Source organism: Asparagus officinalis, chromosome 3, assembly GCF_001876935.1.
Source record: "Asparagus officinalis chromosome 3, Aspof.V1, whole genome shotgun sequence".
NCBI classification, from domain to species: domain Eukaryota; kingdom Viridiplantae; phylum Streptophyta; class Magnoliopsida; order Asparagales; family Asparagaceae; genus Asparagus; species Asparagus officinalis.
Genome location: NC_033796.1, coordinates 21,215,646 through 21,225,073, shown reverse-complemented (window position 1 = coordinate 21,225,073; position 9,428 = coordinate 21,215,646). Strand labels below are relative to the sequence as shown.

The 9,428-nt window shown below is 46.9% G+C and overlaps 1 long non-coding RNA gene across 1 annotated transcript; it reads left to right on the top strand.

Annotated features, from left to right (window-relative positions):
• LOC109832456 lies at positions 657 to 977 on the top strand. The gene is made up of 3 exons (XR_002244779.1): positions 657 to 690; positions 757 to 828; positions 905 to 977. It is a non-coding gene; the product is annotated as an uncharacterized LOC109832456 (long non-coding RNA).

Below are 9,428 nucleotides of genomic sequence, written 5' to 3'. Positions count from 1 at the left end.
GAGTCGCCAGCTTCTCGTTATACGAGCTCAGGGCCCGGCGATCGAGCTCCCACGCATGTTGAGACGTGTGACAAGTCCGTGCATGACCGACCTGTTGGTCCTAGGAGGGCTGGCGCCCCGAAAAGGAAGAAGACCGCTCATAAACCGCACGACGGTCAGCGTCCTTATGGAGTGGATTTAGGAAGCATTGCCGATGGAGGGGAAGGTAATATTTATTTTTATTGCTTTAAGGTGATTTACCTTTTGGGATTCGTAACCATGTTTTATGCTCCAGGGTTCTTTGAAGATGGCGAACTTCCACCGAGTCCGGTATCTCCTGGATCTGATAACATGGACTGTTTCATGCAGCAGATGTGCGACGCCCTTCATGACGGTTCTCTGGGCATCGATCTAAACATTGATCTTGAGCAGGTGAATAGTGTTGAGCCCACCGTCCCATATTCAGGTATATCTACATCCAATGATACCCTCCTCAATCATGGGGAAGGAAGATCTTCTGTTTTTGCTGCAAGTATTTTTAGGAAAAGCCAGTTGAGGATGGAGCCTATCATGATGTAGGTTTCGAGGAACATGGGTGTGCTCCTGTACCAAGTTTCTCGAAACCCGACGCTGGATTATTAGCCGATATGTTGGCTGAGCAGGCCACCAGAAGAACTGTGGGAGCACCCTTTGAGAGTGATTCATTCACAGGTATATATCTTATTCCCTTCATCTTGCCTGATCTTTTGTCTGACTAACAAAGGATTAATATTACAGCGCCAGTCATTGGGATTAACCCAATATCGATTCCCGGCATATCTAGCTTACCTCGGAGTGACGGACTTGCAGGTACGCATGCGATTTAGGGACATCGTACTCCTCTTTATTTACCTGACTTTTGACTAATATATGGGTGCAATAATAGGACCAGCCACCGGGACTGATACTCTTATGACTCCTGGCATTCCCCGGATACCTGAGGATGATGGACCCACAGGTATGCAGATGACCTTATCATTCCGACCCTCCTTATTTGTCTAAATTTTGACTAATAAAGACATGTAACTCTAGGACCAGCCGTTGTGCCTGATGCCACTACAGTTTCTGGGACTGATAGTCTGCCTGAAAGCGGTGTCTCCCCGCCACAGCTGAGAGGTATGACCGATTTGCTTACAGGGGTTGATATACCCTCTACGACTGCTCCTGCCTTTATCTCGGAGCCTGTCAGATCTCAGCCCGAGGGGGCCTCCGTTGACATTGGTATGTTCGGAATTTGCTTTTAAATTTCCTTATCGTATTCAATAATTTCTTAGCCTTCCATACTGTTGTTTGTAGGATCTCGGCCTTCTCCATATGATCACATCCTTGCCATCTTGTCTGATTCCGATCCTCGCAGAGACGTATTCCGGATGGATCTCAACTCCTTCGTTGTCTTTTTTAACAGCATGATCGAGAAGGTTCTTCACCCAGGATATGGTTTTGATCAGTATAGACGTTCCCTTTCTCGCTACATGACGATGATCCGAGATGACGGATACTCGGAGTTAGCTGACTCCCTCGCCGCTGATTTTATTGTCCTGGAGTCTGAACTCCGGGAGTTGGAGGAGCTACAGGCTAGCGGAGCTTCTTCTTTCGTGTCTTCTCAGCTGGAGAATAGGTTGTCGCAGTGGCATGATTTGAGATCTTCCATCGGTCATGAACTTCAGTCATACGAGCATTCCGTCGCACAACTGATGGCTGGTATTGCCAGGAAGGATACTGACAAAGCCGAGTTACTCAATTCTTTGGGCTCTCAGCGTGAGGAGGTAGATAAATTGAGGAAGGCCTTGAAGCTTGCCGAGGAATCTGTTGGTATTATGGCGGAAGAGTTGGCTGGACTAGAGAGGTCTCGCGAGCAGATGCTTGAGAGATTAGGACCTACGCAGGCGAGATTGATGGAACTGAAGAATGAAGCTGCGAGGATCTTGAGCAATTCTGAAGAATCCATCCGAGCTGACCTGCAAGTAGAACTAGAACAGAGTTATATAGACAAGCTTTCTAAGTTAAAATCTCATGTTCTTAGCCGCCGACTGTCTTCAGGATGATGAGCTTTTTATTGTATGCTTTAGCTTGATCTATTAATAGAAACTCAGCCTTTGATTCAGTTATGATATTTCTTTATTTATTTTGAATTCAGCAATGACAAGATTTACAGGATTTTTGGCAAACCCCCAGCCATCAACGGGTTTCATATGTCTTTACCGATCACCGTTTGAATCGGACTAGCATGTGATTTATTAAAATCCGCCTCACATGTAACGTTGTGCTAAGAGAATTGTTTTTCTTAGGCTTGATGCTATGATTTTGAATACATAGACTTAACCATCTCTTATAGGGAAAAAGGTACCCCGCGCCGCATATTAGACGACGATTTATCCCTTCTTAGGCTTCGGGATAAAATTCCCCAGGCTTAGATCCTGGTGTCTTTTTCAATCGGCGAAAGACTAAACCGGCAATGTGTGTTAGACATAGACTTTGGGATTTTTAGCAAACCCCCAGCCTTCAACGGGTTTGATGTGCCTTTACCGATTACCGTTTGAGTCGGGCTAGCATGCGGATTGTCTAAATCCGTTCCGCATGTAACGTTGTGCTTAGAGAGTGAATTCTCTGAGACTTTATGCTATGATGCCGAATACATAGGCTTCGTCTTTGTTACGGGAACAGGCTACCCGACAACACGTGTTAGGTGTTGACTCGTCCCTACGATTGGGAAACGGGAGAGGAAGAATTTTATATTCTATCTCCCGGGACTGAAGATGAAGAATTTTATATTCTCTCTACAGTCGGAAAGGAAACTCAAGGTGGGATCTCCACCCCCAGAATCCGAAAAGATGAAACTAAGAGTGGGATCTCCACTCCGAGAATCGGAAAAGTTCAAACGGCCCTAACTTTTATAGGATTAGTCATTTGAATCAAAAGAATCCCTCATTCATTGAGGAGAAAGCCCAATTTCGACCCTAACTTTTATAGATTTGGTGGAAAAAAGGAACAAAGGCGGATTTTCGTTTATCGAAAAGGAATGACCCGGTCTTAGCCCTAACTACTTGTAGACTTGACTAAGTGAGCTCGGGAACAATCCTAACTTTTATAGGTTTGATTGTTCAGATTGAAAGTGGATCTCTCGTTCATGGAAAGAATTGAGAGAGGAATTTGGCTCTGGCCCTAACTTTTATAGCTTTGACCTGAAAGCAAAGAAAGTGGAATACAGGCAGCGATGAAAATGCCAACTCGTATTATCTCTCAAAGGAAGACTTTAACGCTAGGTGATTAGGACCTAACTTGTTGAGTCTGAGAAATGCCAATGACTGGTAGATGGAAATTTTAGTGGATCCACCATCAATTGGTTTGATCAGCAGGTGATTTGTTGAGGAAAGATTAATCCATCAAAGGATTAGATCTCATCTCACAAAAATAACTCATGAGAATTAGAATTTGACAAGAAGAAACATTTCGGCGTTCGGAGTTTGAACGTGGATTTCTTATTCATCTTCTACAGTGACTGGGTTATCCCTAAGAATACCACATGTGGTATTCTTCCGAGAACTTCCCGATACATCAATTTTCCTGAAGATACTAAGGATAGTATCTTTTCAGGAATTTGCCATTTATTGGCATCATAAGCCGGTCACCATCCTTGGTGACTAGGCGATATGCGCTCCCATTTGGGTTCAAATTTACCCTTCTTCTTGGAATTAAGGATCATAGGCCGCCTTTCAGCTAGAACCAAATCCCCTTCTTTGAAACTCCTTTGTCGAACCTTTTTGTCGAAGGCTCGAGAAATTCTAGCTTGGTAAAACTCAATATGTTGTTGAGCTTCCAGGCGCTTTTCATCGAGCCTCTCGAGTTCTTCGAGGCGTTTCTGATGTTGTTCTTCGGTCATCATCTGGGTTGCAAGAGCGATCCGAAGAGACGGGATTTGAATCTCCAATGGAAGAACAGCTTCACATCCGTATACCAGTGAATACGGGGTTGCTCCCGTCGGTGTGCGCACCGTGGTCCGATAGGCCCATAGAGCCGCGCCAAGCTTGTCATCCCAGTCTCGTTTATTAGTTTTCACGATTTTTGACAAGAGTTTTATGATAGTCTTGTTGAAGGCTTCAGCTAATCCATTTGCTGTGGGATTATAAGCCGTTGACGAGATATCCTGAATTTTAAACTTTTCGCAGAACCTTATGAAGGCGTTGCTGACAAATTGAGGACCGTTGTCATGTATGATTCGTCTTGGAACACCATACCTATAGATGATATGGTGCTTGATGAATGCAATGACGTTACTCGTTTTAACTTCTCTGAGTGGAACTGCTTCAGCCCATTTGGAGAAGTAATCGGTAATTGCCAGGATGAATCGGTCACCTTTGACTGATGGGGGATTTATAGGGCCAACAATGTCCATTCCCCAAGTCTCGAACGGCCATGACGTAACCGAAGGATGCAGATGCTCCGGAGGTTGGTGCATATAATTCCCGTGTATTTGACATGCATTACACTTTCGGGCATACGTGATTGCATCACTCATCATGGAAGGCCAAAAATACCCCATTCTTCTGATGCGATCATAAAGCTTAGGACCAGGTTGGTGTGCGCCACACTCTCCTTCATGCGCCTCCCTAAGGACCTCTTCAGCTTCTTTGGTTGATAGGCAACGCAATAGCAACCCATCGTACCCCCTGCGGTATAGCGTTCGACTCTCCGTACTATAGTAGAATCTTGGTGCTCTTCGTCTGATTGACTCTCTTTCCTTCACATCTTCTGGCAAGATTCCATGCAAGACGTAGTCGATGATGGGGAAACGCCAATCTCGTGGTTCGAACTCAATCTGAGTTGCGTGCACCTCTTGGGCTTCTTCTTCTTTGGCATCCTCATCGTAGAGTGGTACCAAGAGTTGATGGGTCCTTACCGTAACAAACTGCTCTGTTCCGGGAGGCTGTGCCAGAGATACGGCTAGAGCTGCTAATGCATCCGCGTAGGTGTTCTGTAACCGTGGAATATGCTCGATGAAGAACCCTTCAAACGATTCCGCGATCTCCACCGCCATCTTGTGATAGGGTATTAAATCCTGGCTTCGGACTTCATATTCCCCTTGAACTTGTTTGACTATTAGTTGAGAATCACCGAAGGCCTCGAGATACTCAACCCCCAGCTCCTTAGCGAAGTTGAGTCCAATGATCAGTGCATTATACTCTGCCACATTATTTGAACATGGCTTGGTTAATGAATAGGCTCGGGGCATCACGTGTTTTCCTGGGGAAACTAAGACCACTCCAACTCCGGAGGAGACCTTGGAACATCCAGGACCTGTGACAAGAGTCGCCCGGGAAGCGCCATCGAAGTACAAACGCCACACTTGTTGGTGTGAAGTTGCGTTGACCTCGTGGGTTTCATCAGGTAGGTCGTCGTATATCTCGGCAGTGTCTGTGGTTGGATTAAATGCCAGGAGATCACAGATGGCCTGCCCTTTTACTGACTTCTGCTGTTTGAAGTGCAGATCGTATTGGGACAAAAGTAAGGCCCATTTTGCTAACCGCCAACTCATGGAAGCTGGCTGGGTCATGAATACCCGGACTGGGTTAACCTTGGAGATGACATAGATGGTCTGTCCTACCAAGTAATGTCGCATCTTCTGGATGGCAAATACCAGAGCGAGGCATTCTCTCTCAATCATGGGGTATCGAGGTTCCGCGCCCACCATGGTTCGGCTTAAATAATACACCGCTTGCTCGTGACCGTTATCGTCATCTTGTGCAAGCAATGCACTTAATGAATGGCTCGTCGCCTTGATATAAATCAAGAACGGTTTGCCCGATTTCGGTGCAACGAGTACGGGAGGTTTCGAGAGATATTCTTTGATACTCTCGAATGCCTTTTGACAAGCTTCATCCCATACAAATGATACGCCCTTCTTTGCGAGCTTGGAGAATGGCTGGCATTTTCCTGAGAGGTTCGAAATGAACCGGCGGATATAAGCCAATCGCCCCTGCAATCCTCTGAGCTCCCTGAGGTTTCTCGGAGGTTGTAATTCATTGATCGCCTTTACCTTATCAGGATCGATGTGGATACCTTTGGTGGTGACGACGAATCCCAGGAATTTTCCACTCGACATTCCGAGGAAAGACTTGGTAGGATTCATCTTCAACTGATGGGCTCGCATTAAGTCGAACATGGTCTTTAAGTCTTTGATGTGATCCTTTTTATCACGACTTTTCACGACCAGATCATCTACGTAGCATTCAACAGTCTTTCGGAGATGATCCTGAAAGATCTTTGACATAGCTCGTTGATATGTAGCACCTGCGTTCTTTAAGCCGAAGGGCATAACTGTGTAACAGAAGACACCGAGGGGCGTTCTGAATGCGGTGTGCTTTTCATCATCCGGATGCATCTTTATCTGGTTATAACCAGAGAAACCATCCATGAAAGACATCCTCTCGAACCCACACGTATTGTCGATGATGACATCCGTGATGGGGAGGGGAAAATCATCTTTTGGGCAAGCAGTGTTGAGATCCCGAAAGTCGATACAAATCCTGACTTTCCCGTTCTTCTTAAGGACTGGGACAATATTGGCTAGCCATTCTGGATGTTGCTCCTCTCGAACGAAGCCCGAGTCAATAAGCTTCTTGACCTCGGATTCGATCGCCTCCATCATTTGCGGACGAAACCGTCTTTGTTGTTGTTTGACTGGTTTGGCATCCATCTTGATATTGAGACGATGTACTGCTACGTTCGGGTCGAGTCCTGGCATGTCTTCATAATTCCAGGCGAACACGTCAATGTACTCCTTGATAAGAGAGATTAACTCTTCTTTCTCATCGGGTAGAAGACTATCGCTAATGAATATCGGTTTAGGATTTTCCTCAGTTCCCATATTCACCTGGAGTACTTGATCTTCGGTAGGAGGCTCTCTTTGCTCGAACCTATCACCATACTGCATGTTTAGGTGGTGAACCCAAGGATCTTCCCATGTTGGCATCTGGTCGTCTTCCTCTATTGCGGTAGGATCGACCGTGACCATATTTGACATCAACCTTTTGAACGTCTCGCCAAGGCTAGTGTCGGAACCCCCAGCCGAAGAGTCGGAAGAGTACCCGTTTCTAGCCTTGTTAGCGATCTGATCAATGATTTGCCAGCAACATTCGTCGTCGGACGAGGAGACGTAGCCGAGACCTCTTTTATAGCGATAATAATCGTCGGGTTTTCCCTTCGGTACATAGGCCATTCGAGGTGGAACTCGTGGGCCTCGACCAAAGAAAAGACCTTCTCCGAGTGTGAAGTCATACCCATACTTTTCCATCATATCGCGCGCTTTTGCGTCATATCTGAATAGATGAGGAGCAGGTTTATCTTCGTCTTCTTCTTCCTCTAAGAAGTGATCGGGTGTCGGATCTTCTTTTCCTTTGCCGTAGACGACTTCTTTTCCACTCCATTTTCCCGCGGGGATGACAAGCGTCGCTCCGCATGGATCTTGTACCTGCTTTTTCGTCAGACAAAATGACTGAAGAGGCATATGTAGGTCAGGATTATCACAAAGCTCTTTAGTGACGTCATCCAGACACATCAAATACTCTAAATCATCGTTTATTGATAGTTCTTCGGCAAGTTGCCAGTTACAACTATTCTCCGATGATTCATCATCGTCAAGATTGATTACAATGGGTACAATGTCATTAAGAACAAAACCACCATCATAATCAAGCCCTGGTTCGGTATCAGCTTCATCTCCGCTGTCCGTTCCTTGGGCCGATGGTTCAGTATCGGATTCAGCGCCGTATAAAAGGGAATCGGTGAAGTAATTCTCCAATCCCTTAAACGGTTGCTTATCCGCGACCACCGTCTTGACTTCATTGTTTGTGTCTACATATTTGAGACACTGATGTAGAGTTGACGGGACTATAAGGTTACCGTGGATCCAAGGTCGACCCAACAGTAAGTTATAGGATGTTTCCGCGTCAATCACATAACAAGTGACCTCCGACCTCAAATCCCCAATCTGGCACTTGACTCGGATCTTCCCCAAGGGCCTAGACCCGCTGGTGTTGAATCCATAAATCGTAGTGCCAGTGGATGCTAATTTGCTAGTCGGGATTCCGAGATGATGCATCAATCGGAATGGCATGATGCTAACAGCGGAACCCGGATCGACTTGGATCCGGTTGACAACGCTGGAGCCAATGTGACCGGTAAAGTACAACGGTCGGTCATGCTTTGAATTCTTCGTCTGCATATCTTCTTTAGTGAAGGAGATGCAGGGAAAGTGTTGCGCCGCCAGGTTGCATTGTTGAACTGACGGCTCTGGTCCTTCTGGAGATGGCTTGATCCGAGTCAGAAAAGCTTCAGAGTCACTTAAGGCTTCTTGCAGCGCTTTCCTTGTGTCCTTTGAAAGGCGCAACAGCTCGTATAGAGTTATGCGAGCTGGGATGTTGGCCAACTGCGCCATGATGTCGAAATGAGGCGGTGAGCTCGTATTTCCCGGTTTGTCTCTACCAATCGGATGATTGAATCGAGACTGCCTCGGGTTCTGGGCTTCTTGCCGCGGAGGCTCTTTCCCCTTCTCCTTTTGCTGGACTTTCTCCGCAGATGCGGGTGTTGGGGGAATTGCTTCAGATCTAGAGCTTTAGCCTTTGAGATCTGAAATTTCAGAGAGGAGCGGCGAAGCCCTGCCGGAGGAAGGAGTCGGGGATTTCTAAGAGAGCGGCGAAGCCCTGCCGGATTGAGGAGTAAGGATTTCTTCTTCAGCCCCTTCATTCACCCCCCTTCTTTTCCCTTAGTGTTGCCCTTAGCGGTGATACAAAGGAGAGCTAGTGCCTCGTTTTAGCCGAGACATAAGCTTTACACCTCTGAGATCTCACGCGGATCGACGGGGTTCTGTTTCTATATCCCTTCGGCTCCGGCAGGGCTTCGCCTAGGCTCTCTTAAATTTCAGATCTCAAGGCAGGAGCTCAAGACCTGAAATTAACCAACACCAAAAGCCACAAAAATCAGGAGCCCCTTGAAATGAAGGCCTAAGGGGCCTATTTATAGGAAACCAAGAGGGGGGGTGGTAAAAGGTGAGGACACCCCCTTGGGGTGTCTCGGCCAGGCCGAGACACCCTTGGGGTGTCTCGGCCAGGCCGAGAGGTGTTTCGAGCTTGCCGAGACACCCCCGGGTGCCTCAGTTCAGTCCGAGGTCCTTCCGGGTGTGTTTGCCGTTGACTCGTCGTCCCAACTCGGATTTAATTGATTTCGGATGCGTTGGAATTCTGACGAAGAGCTCTGTCAGCCCCCATGGTTGAATTATCAGTGGGGTGAACGGGACACGAAGGGCGCTGCTTCTTTTGCAGCAGTCGCGGGGTTCCCGATCAATTCGTATCCCCGTTGTTCTGAAATTCTGTTGGATCGCATAGCTCATCGATTCGCTTCAGGCGCTCACCGAC